The 17,706-nt window shown below is 54.2% G+C and overlaps 1 non-coding gene across 1 annotated transcript; it reads right to left on the bottom strand.

Moving 5' to 3' along the window:
• Positions 1-17,268: 17,268 nt before the first annotated feature.
• TRNAS-UGA (transfer RNA serine (anticodon UGA)) lies at positions 17,269-17,350 on the bottom strand. Its single transcript has one exon. It is a non-coding gene; the product is annotated as a tRNA-Ser (tRNA).
• Positions 17,351-17,706: the final 356 nt, after the last annotated feature.

Genomic DNA, 17,706 nt, shown 5'->3' with positions numbered 1-17,706 from the left:
CGGCCAACACCACATTCCCCCTGTCATAGTATGGTTTCATCATGTTCACATGGTACACCCGACGGTGATGTGCCCGGTTTGACAGCTCCACCACATAGTTTACCTCATTCAGTTGCTTGATAACCTTGAAGGGCCCTTCCCAGGCGGCCTGGAGTTTGTTTCTCCTCACGGGGATGAGAACCATCACCTGATCCCCGGTGGCGAAGGCACGGGCTCGTGCTGTGCGGTCATACCAGACCTTCTGCCTCCTCTGGGCTCGGGCCAGATTCTCCCTGGCCAGGCCCATGAGCTCGGCCAGTCTTTCCCGGAAGGTCAGGACATACTCCACCACTGACTCTCCCTCGGGAGAGGCCTTCCCCTCCCATTCGTCCCTCATCAGGTCTAGGGGCCCCCTCACCCGCCTTCCATACAACAGTTCGAAAGGTGAAAACCCGGTAGATTCCTGGGGTACCTCCCTGTATGCAAACAGCAGGTGAGGTAAGTACTTGTCCCAATCTTGCGGATGCTGGTTCATAAATGTTTTTAGCATCATCTTCAGCGTCCCGTTGAACCTTTCTACCAGCCCGTTGGACTGGGGGTGATACGCTGAGGCCCAGTTGTGCTGGACCCCACATTTCTGCCATAAGGACCGGAGCAGGGCCGACATGAAGTTGGACCCCTGGTCCGTTAAGACCTCCTTGGGGAACCCCACCCGGCTGAAAATTGTCAGCAGCGCATCTGCCACTGTGTCTGCTTCGATAGAGGACAAGGCCACCGCCTCGGGGTAGCGAGTGGCAAAATCCACCACCACCAGGATGTATTTCTTCCCTGACCGGGTCATCTTGCTGAGAGGTCCCACTATGTCCATGGCCACCTTCTGGAAAGGTTCTTCTATGATGGGTAAAGGCCTCAAAGCCGCTTTCCCCTTGTCCCGGGCCTTCCCCACCCTCTGGCAGGGGTCACAGGATTGGCAGTACTGTCGGACATGGGTAAAGACCCCAGGCCAGTAAAAGTTCTGTAGCAGCCTCTGCCTGGTGCGCCGGATTCCCTGGTGCCCTGCGAGAGGGATGTCATGGGCCAGGTACAACAGCTTGTGACGGAACTTCTGGGGAACCACCAGCTGCCTCCTGATCCCCCATGACTCTACTTCCCCTGGGGGAGCCCATTCTCGGTACAGGAACCCCTTCTCCCACAGGAACCTCTCCTTGCAACCTCTCCTCATGGTCTGTACCGCACTAAGGTCAGCCCGGTCCCTGTGCTTCCGCAAGGAGGGATCTTTCTGCAACTCGGCCTGGAACTCAGCAGCTGGGACAGGAATGGGGACCGGCTCTCTCTTGCTGGCTGGGTCTGAGGCCGCAGCCTCTCTGCACCGTGCCCCTGGGCGTTCCCCGCTCCCTGAGTTAGGGTCCTGCACCTCAGGTCGAGTACCTTCCCCGTTGTCGGGGAGCAGTGCCATTTGCCGACTCTGACTACGAGTCACGACCAGGGCACTCTGGGTGTTACTAGGCCAGTCCTCAAGGTCCCCTCCCATTAACACGTCAGTGGGCAAATATTGGTGTACCCCCACATCTTTGGGGCCCTCCTTGGCCCCCCATTTCAGGTGTACCCTTGCCACGGGTACCTTGAATGGGGTCCCGCCCACGCCCATCAGGGTCAGGTAGGTGTCGGGCACCATCCGATCTGAGGCCACCACCTCGGGCCGGGCCAGCGTCACCTCTGCGCCCGTGTCCCAGTACCCAGTGACCTTCCTCCCATCCACTTCCAGGGAAACAATGCACTCTTTCCGGAGGGGCAGCCCCGCGCCCACCCGGTAAACCAAAAACCCGGAACCGGGAGCATCCATAGGTGGTATGTTGCCAACCCCCCTTTCCTGGGAATGTAGCCCCTCCTCCGATTGGGTTTTTACCCAGTCCACCCTCTGCGGGTTGGGTCTGCTTGGTCTGTCCCTGAGCTTGGGGCACTGGGCCCGTATGTGACCTCGTTGGCCACAGCGATAGCAGCCCATATCTCGTGGGTCCCCTTGAGTGGGTCGGAGGGACCTGCCGCTGGATGTTCCCCTTTTGGGGGGGTTCTCCATAGGCCCCCTTTGGGAGGTCCCATGTTGACTCTCTCTCTGCGTTGAGGCAGGCCTGCTCCTTCGAGACTCCTCCCTGCCATCCCCTGCCCGACTGTCCACAAATTGGTCGGCCAGCTGGCCTGCATGCTGCGGGTTCTCCGGCTTCTGGTCCATCAACCACAGCCTCAGGTCGGACGGGCACTGCTCATACAGGTGCTCCAGTATGAATAGGTCAAGCAGGTCCTCTTTAGTTTGGGCCCCAGCTGTCCATTTGCGGGCATACCCCTGCGCCCGGTTGACCAGTTGTAGGTATGTGACCTCACGGGTTTTACGCTGGCTCCGGAACTTTTTCCGGTACATCTCAGGAGTCAGCCCAAACTCGCGGAGCAGGGCCTGTTTGAACAGTTCGTAGTCCCCTGCCTCCGCCCCTTTCAGTCGGCTGTACACCTCCACGGCTGTGGAGTCCAGTAAGGGGGTGAGAACTGCAATCCTGTCTGCAGGGTCAACCCTGTGCAGCTCGCAGGCATTCTCAAAGGCCGTCAGGAAGGTATCTATGTCCTCCCCCTCCTTACGCCGGGGCAGCAAGTGCTTATCAAAGCTCTTTGTAGGCTTGGGTCCCCCCTCACTCACCGCAGCTGGAGCCTCACTGCTCCTCAGCCGGGCCAGGTCCAGCTCATGTTTACGCTGTTTCTCCTTCTCCTCCCACTCACGCTGGCGCTGGTTCTCCTCATGTTTACGCTGGTTCTCCTCATGTTTACGCTGGTTCTCCTCATGTTTACGCTGGTTCTCCTCATGTTCACGCTGTTTCGCCTTCTCCTCCAGCTCTCGCCTCTTTAACTCGAGCTCCTCCCGTCTCAGCTCCCTTTCATATTCCAGCCGCATCCGCTCCACGGATGCCGAGCGTTGCCGGGAGGATCCCCTGCTGGGGGGTGGGCTTCGCCGGGCAGATCCCCTGCTGGCCGGGGGTGTCACGGTGCCCTCGGTATACACTGGGCTCCTCCCCGCCCTTCCTCTACGCCTAGGAAGGGGGGGTCTCGGGAAGCCCTCGTCCGCCGGCTGACCACTCCCAGCGGGGACAGACACTGGTGCCTGCGCTGCATCTGCTCGGCTGCTTCCCTCAGAGACAGGGCTCCGTTCATTCATGCGGTCTCCCTGCTCCAGCTGTGCAATCAGCTGGTCCTTGCTGAGCCTCCCTGGGTGCAGCCCCCTCTGCTTGCACAGCTCCACCAGGTCACACTTGCGCCGCTTGGCATACATCTTCCTGCTGGCCACTCACAGGCCGGGGTGCTCGCCGCTCCCCACGGTTTCCAGGGGGACCCCTAGTGCACCAGCCCTTCTTGAGGTCACCACCTCTCTGCCAGGGTCGAGCTGCAGACTCCTCCGCCCCTGGGACCGCTCGCTGCAATCCCCCGGGGGACCCTGTTACTGCAAAGTCCTTCTCACTGGGCACACACTCCCAGGGGTTAACCACCCCTTCGTTTTACTGCTCCCCAGTCACTTACTGCAGGAAGCGCCGTCCACGGGGTGCAGTATCTCCCGCCGCTGCCACCAGTTGTCACGGAGTGTGGGGGAGTCCGGCCCTGCACCCCTCTTCCTGGGACCCACAGTGACTCTCAGCCAGCCAGTAAAACAGAAGGTTTATTGGACAACAGGAACACAGGTTACAGCAGAGCTTGCAGGCACAGTCAGGACCCCTCCACCGAGTCCTTCTGGGCTTTCAGGGTGCTTGGATCCTAGCTAGGATACCCTGAATTCCGCCCACACAGCCCCAAGCCCAAACTCAAACTGCTTCCCTCCTGCCACTCCCTTCCTTTGTCCCCTTCCCGGGCAAAGGTGTTGACCTTTCCCCTCCCTTACCTAGCTCAGGTTACAGGCTCTGGCATCGTCCATCTCCTAAAGTCCTCCCCTGCTCTCCCACTCCCCACACAGACAGTCCCTACTGCATCACACCGGGAGATCCACCGGAGCCGGGGGATCGGCGAGCAGCAGAGCGCCCCCTGCGACGTGCCGCCGTGCTTGGGGCGGCAAAATGGCTAGAACCGGCCCTGAGAAGACTTAATTCAGTGAAACCAGGCATTCCCTATATGCCGCCCCCCCAGCTAGGGGGCTGTACACCTCCTCCCCTGAATTTCCCCAACACTCCCCCCCCAGTGGAGAACTAATTTCATGCAGTGTTGCCAATGTTGTCATTGGCTGCAAGTTTGAATTGAAATTGAAACGTCAATACACACTGTAAAAGCAGATACAATGTATGAAAAACATTTGTACCTGAGAAAGTATAATAGGTTTTTAAAAAAGTCTGGACAAAGCCTGGTTTTGTCACACAGCTGTTGTTTTTGCTAACAATGTTGGTGCATTGGTTTTGGCAATGATGGCCAACCTTATAAAGTACAATTATGATTTGTAAGCAAGGTGTGAATGAGCTCTCCCCTGACAGCTAGTGACGAGCCAGGGTTAGGGGGAGGCTTTGGGACCAGACTGTATTTACATGAACTCACCTACTCTGCTGAGGTATCCAGCAGACAGAGCTGGGCTGCCTCTGCTCTAGGTGCCCGGAGGAGGGAAGGTGTGTGGGGCTCCAGCCTAGGACTCTTCCTCCCTCCTGCCAAGCCCTGACTATTAATTCCAGCCCTGGCACTCCTTTCTTCAAGCGCCATGTGGGCCAGAGGAAAAGTGTGGTGGGAAGCACAAGGGCCAAACTTGTGGGCATTAGATGAAGCAGCAAGAATCCCTACCATCAAGTCAAACTGCAGGACTGCAGACAGCAGAAGCCAGGGTGGCAAGTTCTCGAGCCCCAACCCATTGCAGCCATCCTGACCAGAGACCTGGCTCCAGCAGGTGTGAGTCACCCAGCAGCAGGGAAAAGACAGACTCACTCTTGCACAACTGGAGACAGGAAAGAGGAGCACTTTGAGCTCCAGGGCTTTACTGCAAACCAACACAAGGTCTGACTGAGATTTGAACTCAGATTGCCGGATTCAGAATCCTGGTTGCTGAGTGTTACATCATGGGACCAGCTTGTGTGGCCTTCTCTGCCCATCGGTGACCCTCACAGGGCTGGTTTGTGTAATGGGCCTGCTCTTGGCCCTTTATTAAAACTTGGTGGGAGGCGGGTTGGTTGGCCAGTTCCCAGTCCCAATAGAAGGGGGAAGGGCCAATGGGAAATCAGGACCCTGAGACTGACAGACCCCGGGGCAATGGGGAGAGGCCAAAGCTCAAAGTTAGCCGGACTGACAGGCCAAGCAATCAAATGAGGGAGTCCCATCCTCTGTGTGAGCTGCAACTGTCTGGGCCAGAGTGGGGCGGAGCTAAGGAGAAAGCAGGAGCCCAAGAAGATCAGGGAGCAGAGCTGTGCAGGTGTAGTGCCAGAAACTGCTGCATGTAGGAATTCGCAACCTGTAGCAGTTACTGATACCTGAGGTTGTTCTTATTTGCTGACTTGTCCTAATTGGCTAAAACTTGACAGTGGTTTCTCTAGCAAAGACCAGTCCCTGTCCCCTTGGTCCAGACATTCGCATTCACATCAGGCTTCAAGTTGAGAATCATTTCCCATTCCTGCTCTGTGGGAGGGGAGACTTTTGAAGGTGCTCTCTGTGCAACTGCACATGGCTAAGCAAAGAGAACAAATCTCAAATCCCCCCTGTGCTTTGGGAGCCAGGTTTGCTGTGGGAAATCTTCAGGCCTGGGCATTGTGAGTATTGACCAGTTCATTGTGATTATTTATTCTGTGGAACTGAAACCTTATTATGCTGATGGCTGAGTGGTTAAGGTGTTAGACTTGATAAATCCAATAGTATTCCTCTCCGTAGGTTTGAATCCTGCTCACAGCTTTCCACCCACGCAATACCTTTATACAAACTGATGCGCTCAATTCTCTCCCCACCCCCAGTAAATCCTGTTCTGCTCCTTTCATAGAGATGCCTGGGACACCACCTCACCCTGTGTCCCTGAGGTGTCAGGCAAACTCTCAGCAGCTGAAGTCTCTGCCACTCACCTGGTTCTGCTCCTCTCTTTAGAGCATGAAAGGAGCCGAGTCAGTGAATGCATGGGTGCTACGGGGCTGCAAAACCAACAGGGGGGAAAAAATGGTGCTCAGCACCCACTGGCAGCCAGCTCTGCCCCTGCTTCGGGCCTTGTGGACAAGCTCCTGCTCTTCCCCTTCAGCACCTCCCCTTGCCAGTGGTCAGCTGTTCAGTGGGGTGCAGGGAGAGGAATGGAGCATGAAGATGCAGGGCAGGAAGGGGTGGGCCTTGGGGGAAGGAGTGGAGTGGGGAAGGGCAGAAAGGGGGGGATTTGTCCCAAGTCCTGCACCCCTCTAGGGCCAGCCCTGAAGGGAAGCACTGACTATTACAGTGGCAATAAAACTGACCAGCATTGCGGGGGAGACTGAAGATCAGCTCTCATCAGGTCTCTTCTCTCCCCCAAGGAGAGCCAGACACTGCTCTCTCCTGGCTCTCACACTAGCAGCAGGACGCCAAGGAGCCATTTCCCCACAGGAAGTGCATTGAGTGCCCCTGTGGTGCTGGGGGGGCTGGCGCTGCTGCTGCCTGTGGGGCTGGCAGGGGGGCTGATGTCTGCACAGACTCTCAGCTGCCAGGCCGGAGGGGGCACTTGAGACCTTACCAGACTGGCTCAGTGAAGACGGGGGGTTGACAGACCAATACAGACTTTCTCCAGAGCCCAGAGCAGCTTTCACCCACGCAGCCAGGCAATGAGCATTTACCACAGCGTGGAGCCAAGGGGGAGGTGTCAGCTGCTGTTCCTGCTCCTCGAGGACAGGCCCTGTCAGCCAAGAGACACTTCTTACTCACCACAGCTAAGGTCGTCTTGTTCCTCTCGTGGGAGAAGTATGGAGCAGCCATTTGTTTTCCTGTTTGTGCTCCTCTGTGATGTGAAAATCGGGGAGGGGAGGTAGAAGCCCCACTTCCCTTCCTAAATGACGTCCAGTGGGGGAAGCCAGGATAACAAGGTGGGGCAGCAAGTGGTGGCCAGACTCTTACTGTCAGGGTCTAGTCTAGCTCATGGTCCAGCTCAAATTCCTCCCCACATCACTGGCCCCCAGTCCCCTTCTGCCACCAGGTCAACCCGGGAACTAAGGCAGGAAGGGTGTGAGGAAGCAAGTCAAGCTGAGCATGGCAGGCAAAAGCGACTCTTGTCTTCGTGGGCCACTCACAATGACGTCCTTTTTGTGTGCCATGGCCATGGCTGACAAAAACATCCCAGACCAAGACATAGCAGGCCAAAATGCCATCATCCAGGTGCCAAAATAGCTCAGTTGGGCAAGCATTAGCATGAAAATCTCAAAGTCCCTGGTTCAATCCTCAACTTTAACAGTCCTTTTGTCTTTCTGTGTGCGGTGGTGGCTTGTTTTCTGGGAGCGCAGCAGCACCTTTACCTGAGGTGAATCCCTGATTTTGAGATCCCCAGCAAGACAATGGAGCATGGACTTCTGCCCCAGTTGGCCCACCTGACCTTTTAAAATCAGAGACGGGAGCTGTATTTCCCATGTGACTTATTGGTTGACCCAATATGGTGGGAAGAGAGTGAGGCAGGGTGGCCCTCGGAGATGGTGCCAGAGGGGGCAGGGACTGGGGACAAAAGCTCCTCTCCACAGCTGAGCGAGGGCAGTACTGGGGAAGGGGCATCTGTAAAAGTGTCCATGTGGAACGTGGCAGGGATTGGAGGGCCCAGGAGGAGATTGTAGGATGTTCAGTGACTTGGAAAAGCTGGACTTGGACATGGTGTGCATTCAGGAAACGCACATTAACAGCTTTAGGGTGGCTTGATGGGTAGAGGGTGATTGGAGGAAGGGCCTGTCTTTCTGGCCCTCCTGGCCAGGGAAGAATGATGAGGTTGGAGTCTTGTTCTTCACATTTGCAGTGCTCCATGGCACTTGTTACTGCTAGATTAGTGTCTTTGGTCCCCAGTTAAGGTGTGAAAGGAACTGGCTCCCTTCCTCTGGACTACACAGTGTTTGGTGTAGGGGGTGTATTTTAATTGTGTCAGATGGCCTGAGAACCGCTGGTCCCATTTTCCCAACTGTCAGAGGAAACTCTTCTATGATGACCACTCCCTGATGCAGGTTTGTAGTGAGGTCGGTTTCGAGGACATGTCTCTCCATAGTGGAACCAGTGGAGGGCAGGAGGTAGCCTCCAATTCCTCTGATCTGAGCTCGCACCAGACACAGATGCGGTGCACCTTTCTGCAGGGATAGGCCAGGAGTCACACTGATTTACGTGAAAGAGAGCACGTCGACAGCCCAGTTGCCACCCTCTTCCTCTTGCCCAGGTTTAATAGTCATGGATAGGCAGGAGGGAGGAAGAGTCCCAGGCTGGACCCCAGCACACCTCTCCTCCTCTGGGCATTTGGAGCAGAGGCAGCTGGTGCTGACAGCTCCAAGGGAAGGCTTAAAATCCACAGAGCAACTGAGGGTGGGGCAAGAGGAGGGGAGGATTTCCCCCAAGAGGCTTTTCCCCAGCTGCTGAGAAGCACAGAAGTACCCGGTGTTTGCTCTTGCGGTGAAAGGGGTTAATATGTTTAGGCGGCCTGGCTAGCTCATCTGGCAGCACCTCTGGCTCTTACTCTGAAGGTTGAAATTACAATTCCCTGTCTGGGTGCTTGGGGCTCCTCTTCAACAATACAACACACAATCTGCTTAAGCCCCCACCCAGTAACCTGGGGAAACTAACCCTGGCCACTGGGTCCCTCTAAGAGGTGATACTTTCCCCACTCACACACACTGAATGTAGAAAAGAAACTTTAATCAAAAGGAGGAAAATCACCTTGTATTAACTTGAGAAAACACCACAATCAGGATTCATAACACAACACTATGAGCAAAACACTCATCCACAGTGCGCTGGGCAGTGGCCTTTTCCTTCGGGCTCTTAAATCCAGACACCAAAAGCTCTTTGGATGTGCCTCTCCCTCCACTGCACCTCACCCACAGCTGCTGCCCTGGATCAATGAAAACCCAGAGTTCACCTCTAACCTCCTGGGGGGAAAGCCCCTTTCTTTGTCAGCTGTCTGGCAACATTGCTGGCCACTTGCTGTTCCACCTTGTCACCGCTCTGCTGGCCACCCTCTCTGCTCTGGGACGTCTTGTGGTCCCTCCAGGAGCAGAACAGGCTCCCTAAAAGTAGTGGCCACCAGAGCACGAACAGTAGCTCCATCCCTTCCACTCGAGGCCACGCCCCTGCACCACTCCTTCTCCCCAAGGCCCCGCTCCTGTGCGGCCTCTTCCCCCCAAGACCCCACCTCCTGCTCTGCTCTCCGCCGCCTCCCCCCTCACTCGCCCTTATGGTCATTACAAAGTGGCAAGGCAGAGGTCTCCCATTTTGAAAAGTCCTGGGGTGTTGTTCCCCTCTGTTCAGGCACCCATGGGGCCCTGCACTTCACACAGCTCTCCCTGATTTCAGCTGTTAGTGAGGGAGCCTCACTGCTGGCGCAGACTGGGTAGTTTGTTGGATGAGAGACACTGTCCCAAAGCAGGACTAATGCTTAGGCCTGGTTATCAGTGATTTCAGATCTGTTGGTCTGCAGCAAGACTTTATAGTGAGTCTTAATCAGCTCTGTTATTACACAGGGAAGAACAAAAGGGTGAAATGGTGCCTGGAAGCCTTAAGAAGAATCCACCCCACCAAGTACAACACTTGTCGCTACCTGCTCTCAACTCCACTGAGAATGTTTTGGGGTCACTACTCGCCTTTATCAACCTAAGGGTCTCAGAGCATCATCCTTAGCAGGTGCTCTAGTGGTACAATTGGTTAGTGCACAGTACTTATAGGGCAGTGCTGAGAGGAGCTATGCTGAGGTTGTGAGTTCAAACCTCTCCTGGAGCACTCTTTTCATTAACCACATGGCATCACCCCCTCATTTGGCCCTGGGGAATGTAGAATTCCAGCCCTGGGACATTGAGGCAGGGGAGGAGACAAAAATGCCCCCTTCACTTATTACTACCTCTCCAGAGCACAGGTCAGAATCTACAATCCTTTCTACCCCACCAGCCCCTGTGCCAGAATCCCTCAAGCAGAGCCTGGAGTCCTGCCCATGGCGTCTGTACCATTGACAAAGACTAAGTGACAGGGACAAAACACTCAAATCCAGCCTGGTGCAAGGAGCCAGGTTTGCTCTTCAAATTCTGTCGTTTGTACATTTCCAGGCCTGGGAATGTCCCACAACAGCATTTAATGGGAAGCTGCCTGCAGAACAGTTACACTGCACAGAGCTCCTGTGGAGGAGGGGTGGGAATTAGTAACATTTTGAGGATTGTTTGGGAAATTAGCCTTTTTTTGGTGAGGTTAATAACTATCTCCTCAACTTTATTTACTCAACTTAAAAATTGGTGTCACTTGATTTTTGCATCTCCTTGTGAAAATACAACTGACGTGTGGCTTTCTACAGGGGGTCATGATGTTAAAGTTGGGGAATTCAGTTTCTGTACTTGTGGGGGGGGAGGTGTTACTTTTTTACAGCTGCTTCAAGGCCAGGCACACCGGGCTGTTAGCTGCACCCACTGTCCTTGCTAAGGGCCCCTGCTGAACCCTGGGGGCTGCACTGCAGTGCTGGGGTGACTCTGCAGGGGGAGAAGCTGCTAGGGAGCAATGTAGAGCACGATGATTCAGTTCTCACTGAATTGTCACTTCAAATTGTTTGCTCAGACCAGCTTCCCCAGCACACTCATGGCTGCGCATCAGTTTAAGTGTGTCCTTGGCTGAACAGCGAGAATTCCTGCCCATTTCCCTTCTGGCTGGAGCAGGATGAGAATGTGTTTGTGTGAACGACATTGCTATAGATTGTTGTTCATTCCCCACTCTGACAATTCAGACAGTCCCTTTCCTATTCGAATCTCCACCATAACATTCCAATAGCAGGGGGCAGGATTTCTCTGGGGCACTGAAATATTTCTGGGGGCTGGTGCATGAACTCAGCCTTGCATTCCACCCTTGATGTTTCCTGGACTAACAACAGCAGCAGAAAGAAAGAAAGAGCTGAGCCAATATCTCCCTGTCAGGGATGCAGGTGCCATGTCCCCTCTGTCTACCCATCGCCACTGCAGGAGAGAAGGGTTCACTGGAATCGAATGCCATGGCTCAGACCAGAGACACAGGGATGTTTTGCTGTTCACGGATCTGTGCAAAGAAATTGTATCTCTGTGTGAAATTGAGGCGGGAAATGCAACATCCACATGGTGGCCCAATGCCCTAACAAATGTGGGTGAAGGACTTGGGCTGAGAAATGATTTAATGAGGTTGTTTCAATTTATTGGCCTGATTACAACTATGGCTAAAAGCCCCCTGTAACTGGGGCTGCGGGTCGGGACAGGAAGTTCTGTGCAGAGTGTTCAGAGCTACCCTGTATCTGCCTTTTCTCTGCACCGTCCCTGCTCCCAGAATGCACCAGGCCCTGGACTGAACTCTTCCCCAGTGGGCAGAGCTGATTTCAGAGGCAGGAAATGAAACATCCACATAGTGGCCCAACATTCTAGGGAATGTGGGTGAAGGACTGGGGCTGAGAAATGATGTAACAGGGGTTTGTTTCAATTTATTGCCCTGACTAAAACTATGGCTAAAAGGCAGCCACTGTTGTTAGTACTTGTAGCTGTGTAGGGACACTGTAGTGGGTGTTAAGTCCATTATTTTCACCAGAGGCAGTCGATTATTTTATCAAGGTACAAATTTCTTGGTCAAGGCCTAGACTCCAGAAAAAACAATACACTGATGATAAGAAGAAGTCTATAAAAAGATTTTGCAGCCATGGGCATAACTATGTGTCGTGTTTCACTCTTTATATCTGGCACCACCTCCTTTCCCTTTAGCCTTGTAGTTGACCAAGGGCAAAGCTGAACATCTCTTCAGATACCAAGGAGTGTTTATGTCCATCCCTGCGAGCTACACAGGGGTTTGATGTTGCTGCTTTCAGTCCTCTGGCTCTGCCGGGATAAGGAACAATTCAGGCGGTCACTGAACGGAAGGAGGAAGATCAGTTTTTGACAGGGAGAGGGACGCCTCCTCTTAAAGGTGTTGGTCTGGCTGGCAGTCCTGGTTCCCAGGTCTTGCCCATGGGGCTCCAGCAGTTTTGGGACCGGGTCACTCCCTTGGCCCCACCTGCTGCCCCCAGGGGCTCCCCTCCCAGGGGCCCCAGCAGTGCAGCATCTGCCTGCTCGCTCCAGTGGCTGCCGGCCCCTCCCGATGGCAGGGCGGGGCAGAGCTGTGCCTCCACACAAGCCCCTGCAGCCAATGGGACGCTGCGGGGGTGATGCCTGGAGGCAGCAGCATGTGGAGGACCCCCAGCCCACCCCGCCTTGGAGCCCCAGGTAAGCGCTGCGCCACTGACTCCCTCCCAGAGCCTGCACCACCACCCCCTCCTCACATACCTCCTCCTCCCCACAAACTTCCTCCCAGAGCCTGCACCCCCTCCACACATCCCAGCCCCCAAATTCCCTCCCAGAGCCTGCACTCCTCCCTCCACGCACACCCTCCCGTCCACCCCAATCTCCCTCCCAGAGCCTGCACCACCACCCCTCCTCCTGTTCCCTCTACCCTCTGCCCCAGCCCAGAGCCTGCACCCTGCACCCAAACTCCATCCCACAGCCTGCACCCTAGAACCCCTCCCCCACCCAAACTCCCTCCCAGAGACCAGCCTCTCACCCCTTCTGCACTCAGACTCCCCCCAGAGCCTGCACCCCTCCTGCATCCCAATCCCCAGCCCCAACCCAGGGCCTGAACCCTAGACCTTCTCCCCCAATCCAAACTCCCTTCCAGAGCCTTAGGCAAGTGAGAGGCAGAGTTTTGGGGGGTGGGTTCTGAGTGGTATGAGTGACATTTTTGGCCCACTGGTAGGATTGGAGGACTGGCACTGGCCCTAAGGTAAATTGAGGTTGAGACCCTGCTTTAAGGGATTGGAGCAATGCTGGAGAGACTGACGGGCACGGAGCTGGGGAGCTGTGTGTGCTCCAAGGAGAGTCGTCGTTGTGCTCTGGTGACACAGAGCAGGGGTGGGGAGTTTGTAAGCTGTGGTGTTTGTACAGAGATAAAGTTTAGTAACCCCTAGGTTAAAAACTGTTCCTGCTCTGGGCTATACATGACACTCTTTGTTGTGAGTATAGATCCGTAGGTGAATGTTTCCCTGTAGGATAATAGGTTCCTAGCTACAATCCAAGAGATTCCCTTTAAAAACTTTTTCAAATGAAAATAGATTTCCAGACCCATCTCCAGTATGTTCAGGAGTTCGCTGAATGGGGGCAGGGGGCTTGAAATGAATTTAAACACTCAGCATTTTCCTATACAAATGTATAAAAACCTAGCAGAGCTGTCCAGCAGCTCAAATCAGTTCCAGTTCTCAGCACCTCTAAGAGGGACACTCTGTATCTGAGGCATGTGGGACACCTCTGGGATGATGACAGGTGAAAAAATGCTGGATTCAATGAAAGATGAGACCATAGGAGGGGAAGGTGAACAGCAGCACCACACAGGGTCATAACACTGAGACACGGGGCTTCGCTGTCACTGCTCTTGTGTTTTCCATCATTTATATCCTAAGGAACACACCCTCCCCCTCCCCCACACACTGTCACACACAACCTTCTCCCCTTCAGCCCAATCCAACCCTCCCCCTCTCCCACACACACTCCATGGGACACAGCCTCTCGGTGACTCACCCAGATGGGGGCTTGTCTCTGCATCTCCCCAACAGGGGAGCAGAGAGCCGAAAGGGCCGCAGGAGACCAATGGAGCTAGGCAGGACTAGAAAAGACTTCCCGTCCCTTCTCTTCTCAAGAGTCTTGTTAATCTCACCCATGGGACATTCCAGCACCGGGTGGGCTCAAAGCACCAACCTTCCCCTCAGCAACGGAAGGGAGGACCATCTCTATCACAAAGAAGGAGACTCCCCACCTCTGCTGCTGCCATTCTGTAGCCATTAATATGGATTTGTTTTAGCTAATGCAACCCTCCTCAACCCCTAATCCAGCCATGAATCAAGGAGACAAGCCCCTCAGTTGGGCATTAGAGGTGCAATGGGTTAGTGCACAGGACTTATAGTAGCAGTGCTGAGCGGAGTGATGCTGAAGTTGTGAGTTCAAGCCTCACATACAATGCTAGTTTTCTTTAAGCAAATGGGTTCTGCCAATCAGTTTGCCCTGCAGAAAATACAATTCCAGCTCAGAAGACACTGAGGTCCCCTTGCTTTACAGCGAGCAGGGCAGATTCCACAGATCTACCAGGCTCTGCTCTCCATCAGCTGCCTGTGTCAGGAGGGGTCAAGCAGAGCCCAGAGCACTGCCCCCGACTCTCCCTCAATCTTTGCTCCCCAAACCACCTGTGTGCTCACCCTCTTCGCTGTGACACTCAAACCCTGCCTGGCTTTCTGTACATTGGTGTGGTTTTCGTCTGTCGTGTTGATGTGCATGTGGGTCCTGTGGGATTTTGGTGGATGCCTTGCATAGTTTTCTGTGCGTGTGTGTATGACTTTTGCATGCAGATTGGCTTTTTCTTTGTATTCTTTTGGTATGTGGTTGTTGTGCTTTCTTGTTGTGGGCTTTTGCTGTATTTTTTTGGTGTGGATTTGTTCTTTCTATGTTTTGTGTGGCTTTCCCTTATGTGTATATGGCTCTGTGTGCTGTGTGGGTTTGGTTTTTGTTATGTCTGTGTGGGCCTGAGCAGTCTGTGATTTTCTCATTCTCTCTGTGTGTTTGTCTCTCTGTTTGTATTTTCATGTGTAAATTCACTGGAACTTTTCAGAATCTCCACAGCTTTGCCAATTTTCACCAGGAATTTTTCTCCATTAACAAATTCTCACGTGTTCCCTACCAGTTGGTGACCATTGCCCCAGGGGCACGTCAGTCTCAGGGTCCTGATTTCCCATTGACCCTTCCCCCTTCTATTGAGACTGGGAACTAGCCAACCAAAAACCTCACTAAGTTTTAGTAAAGGGCCAACAGTCCCTTACACGTGCCAGCCCCGTGAGGGTCACCAATAGCCCAAGAAGGAAGCACAAGATGGCCCTACGGTGTAATGGGCAGCACTCAGGACTGAATCCTGCAATTAGAGTTCAAATCTCAGTGGGACCTTGTGCTGGTTTGTGGTAAAACCCTAGTGCTCAATTTCCCTGTCTCCAGTTGTTTAAGAGTGTCTTTTCCCTTCTGCTGGGTGACTCACACCCACTAGAGCCAGGTCTTTGGTTGAGATGGCTGCAATGGACTGGGGTGTAGAAGTGGCTATGGCTGCCTGTAGTCCTGTGGTTTGATCTGGTGGTTGGGATTCTTGCTGCTTCACCTGATGCCCACAAGTTTTGCCCTTGTGTTTGCTGCCACACTTTTCCTTTGGCCCACACGGCGCTTGAAGAAAGGAGTGCCAGGGCCGGGACTAATAGTCAGGGCATGGCAGGAGGGAGATGGAGCCCAGCCTGGAGCCCCTCACACTTCCCTCCTCCGGACACCTAGAGCAGAGGCGGCTGGTGCTGACAGCTTCAAGGGAATGTTTACAAACCACTGAGCAACAGAAGGCGGGGCTAGAGGAGGGGACAACCATGCCTATGAATGGCCAGCAGACAGCCACAAATACCCCCAGCCAGGCTGCTTCCTGCCATGCCAAACACCCACTGAAAGCGACCCGCAGACCAGCATGCAGGGCAGCTGCTGATGCTCTGTGGCCAACATCAGAAGAAGGTAGGAAAGCAGGGCCAGCCCTCTGGTGTGACCTCTGTCTGTTCCCACTCAGGTGCTCACTTTTGCAGTGGGGCAGGAGATTTTACCCCAAAAGGCTTTTCCCCAGCTGGCGAGAAGCAGAGAAACACCCAGGCTCCCAAGGTGCTATTCACCAAGCCCCCTCCAGCACAGGGACAGGCGCACACTTGGAAGAGGGAAACTGCTCTACACGCCAGCCTGGCCAGCCGCCCATTATCTTTGGCAAGTCAGGAATGGCAAAGGCTAGACTGGAAGGACTTGGGGCTCATGCCTCAGCCTTTGTGACACCCAACCCCCAACTCCTTCCTGGGGCTCTAGCTGAAGCCAGAGCATTGGCCTGAGTGGCCAAGAAGAGTTTCCAGACCTGATGGAAGCAGGACTTTCAGCACGAAAGTAAAACTGCAGAAACACAACCATAAAGGGACTTGAACCCTCAATCTTCTGACCCAAAATCAGACACCTTATCCATTAGGCCACATGAAAAAAGCCCCTCCAAGCCCTTCTTTAGAAAAGGCAGACACTATGTTTCTCGGGTCTTCTACTGAGTGGGGCCGAGACTCTCTGGGCACAAGATGTAGAGTTCCCAGCGACACGTGAGAATTAATTCTATGGAGCCAGGTGCAGGACCTTGGCAGGGAGGCTCAGGCATGGGGGATTGGAGTGCAGTGGATGGGCTGGCTGTCTAGGTGAGGAGATTTAGTGACCCTCAGGTGCAGAAGGGAGGAAGAGGAGGAGGAATTGGCAGTGGCCGTGGAGAAGAAGAGGAGGGGTGAAGGCTCTTAGAAAGCCTGGCTAGCTCAGTCAGTAGAGTATCAGGCTCTTAATGGGAGGGGCCAGGGTTTGAGCTGCTGTACAGGGACTCAGCTTTTATGTTGCCTTGTGTGCCAGGAGCCAAATGATTCCTGGTGGTGCCCAGAGCCATGTGTGGGACAGAGAGGCTGAGACTTGTAGCACCTGCTCTGCAGCAGGGATCCTGGCAGCTCAGACTCAGAGAAGGCTTCTGCGCTCAGAGGCGCTGACTTTGAGAGTTCCCGAGCAGTGCTCAATGCCTGCTCCACCACAGGCCCTGCCCCCAAACCATCAAATCTCTTCCCACCCCACCCTGCGCCACTTCTTTCTCTCCTCACGTCTCCAGTACACCCCATCAATGGCCGGCAGGAGGCGCTGAAGGAGAAGAGGAGGAGCTTGTCGGCCAGGCCTGCTAGCAGGTGGGAGGTACAGGGGCAGCTGCTGTGCACCTTTTTTTTTTCTCTGTTGATTCTGCAGCCCTGTAGCACCCATGGAGTCACTGACTTGGCTCCTTTCACACCCTAGAGAGAGAAGCAGAACCAGGGCTATGGCTGATCTGTGGGGCACCAGGTGAGTGGCAGAGGAGTCAGGTGCTGAGCGTTTGCATAACACCTCAGGGACACAGTGTGAGGTGGTGTCCCAGGGATCTCTATGAAAAGAGCAGAACAGAATTTACTTGGGTTGGGGAGAGAATTGAGAGTGTCTCAGGGGGTTGTAGAGAGGTATTGCCCAGTTTAGAGACTGGCTAAAACACAGGCCTCGCTGTGAGCAGGATTCAAACCTGCGCAGGGGAACCCTATTGGATTTCAACTCCAACGTCTTAACCACTCAGCCATCACAGCTGTGAGCACAAAATTGCCCCACTGCCAGAGAAACTGGTAAAGACTCACAATGCCCAAGCATGAAGTCATCTGAACTACAGAATTCCCACCCCAAACCTGGTTCCCAAAGCACAGGGGGGATTTGGGGTTTGTTCTCTTTGCTTAGCCATGTGCAGTCACACAGAGAGCGCGTTTAAAAGTCTCCCCTCCCACAGAGCAGGAATGGGAAATGATTCTCAACTTGAAGCTTGATGTGAATGAGGATGTCTGGGCCACAAGGCCAGGGACTGATCTTTGCTATAGAAACCAGTGACACACAGAACCAGGCTAAGGAAAATGTTTCCTGGAGTCAGTAACTGGATTAGCAGCAGTATTGT

The sequence above is a fragment of the Gopherus flavomarginatus genome, assembly GCF_025201925.1.
Source record: "Gopherus flavomarginatus isolate rGopFla2 chromosome 13 unlocalized genomic scaffold, rGopFla2.mat.asm SUPER_13_unloc_1, whole genome shotgun sequence".
Lineage (NCBI taxonomy): Eukaryota > Metazoa > Chordata > Testudines > Testudinidae > Gopherus > Gopherus flavomarginatus.
This window is presented reverse-complemented; position numbering and strand designations above follow the sequence as displayed.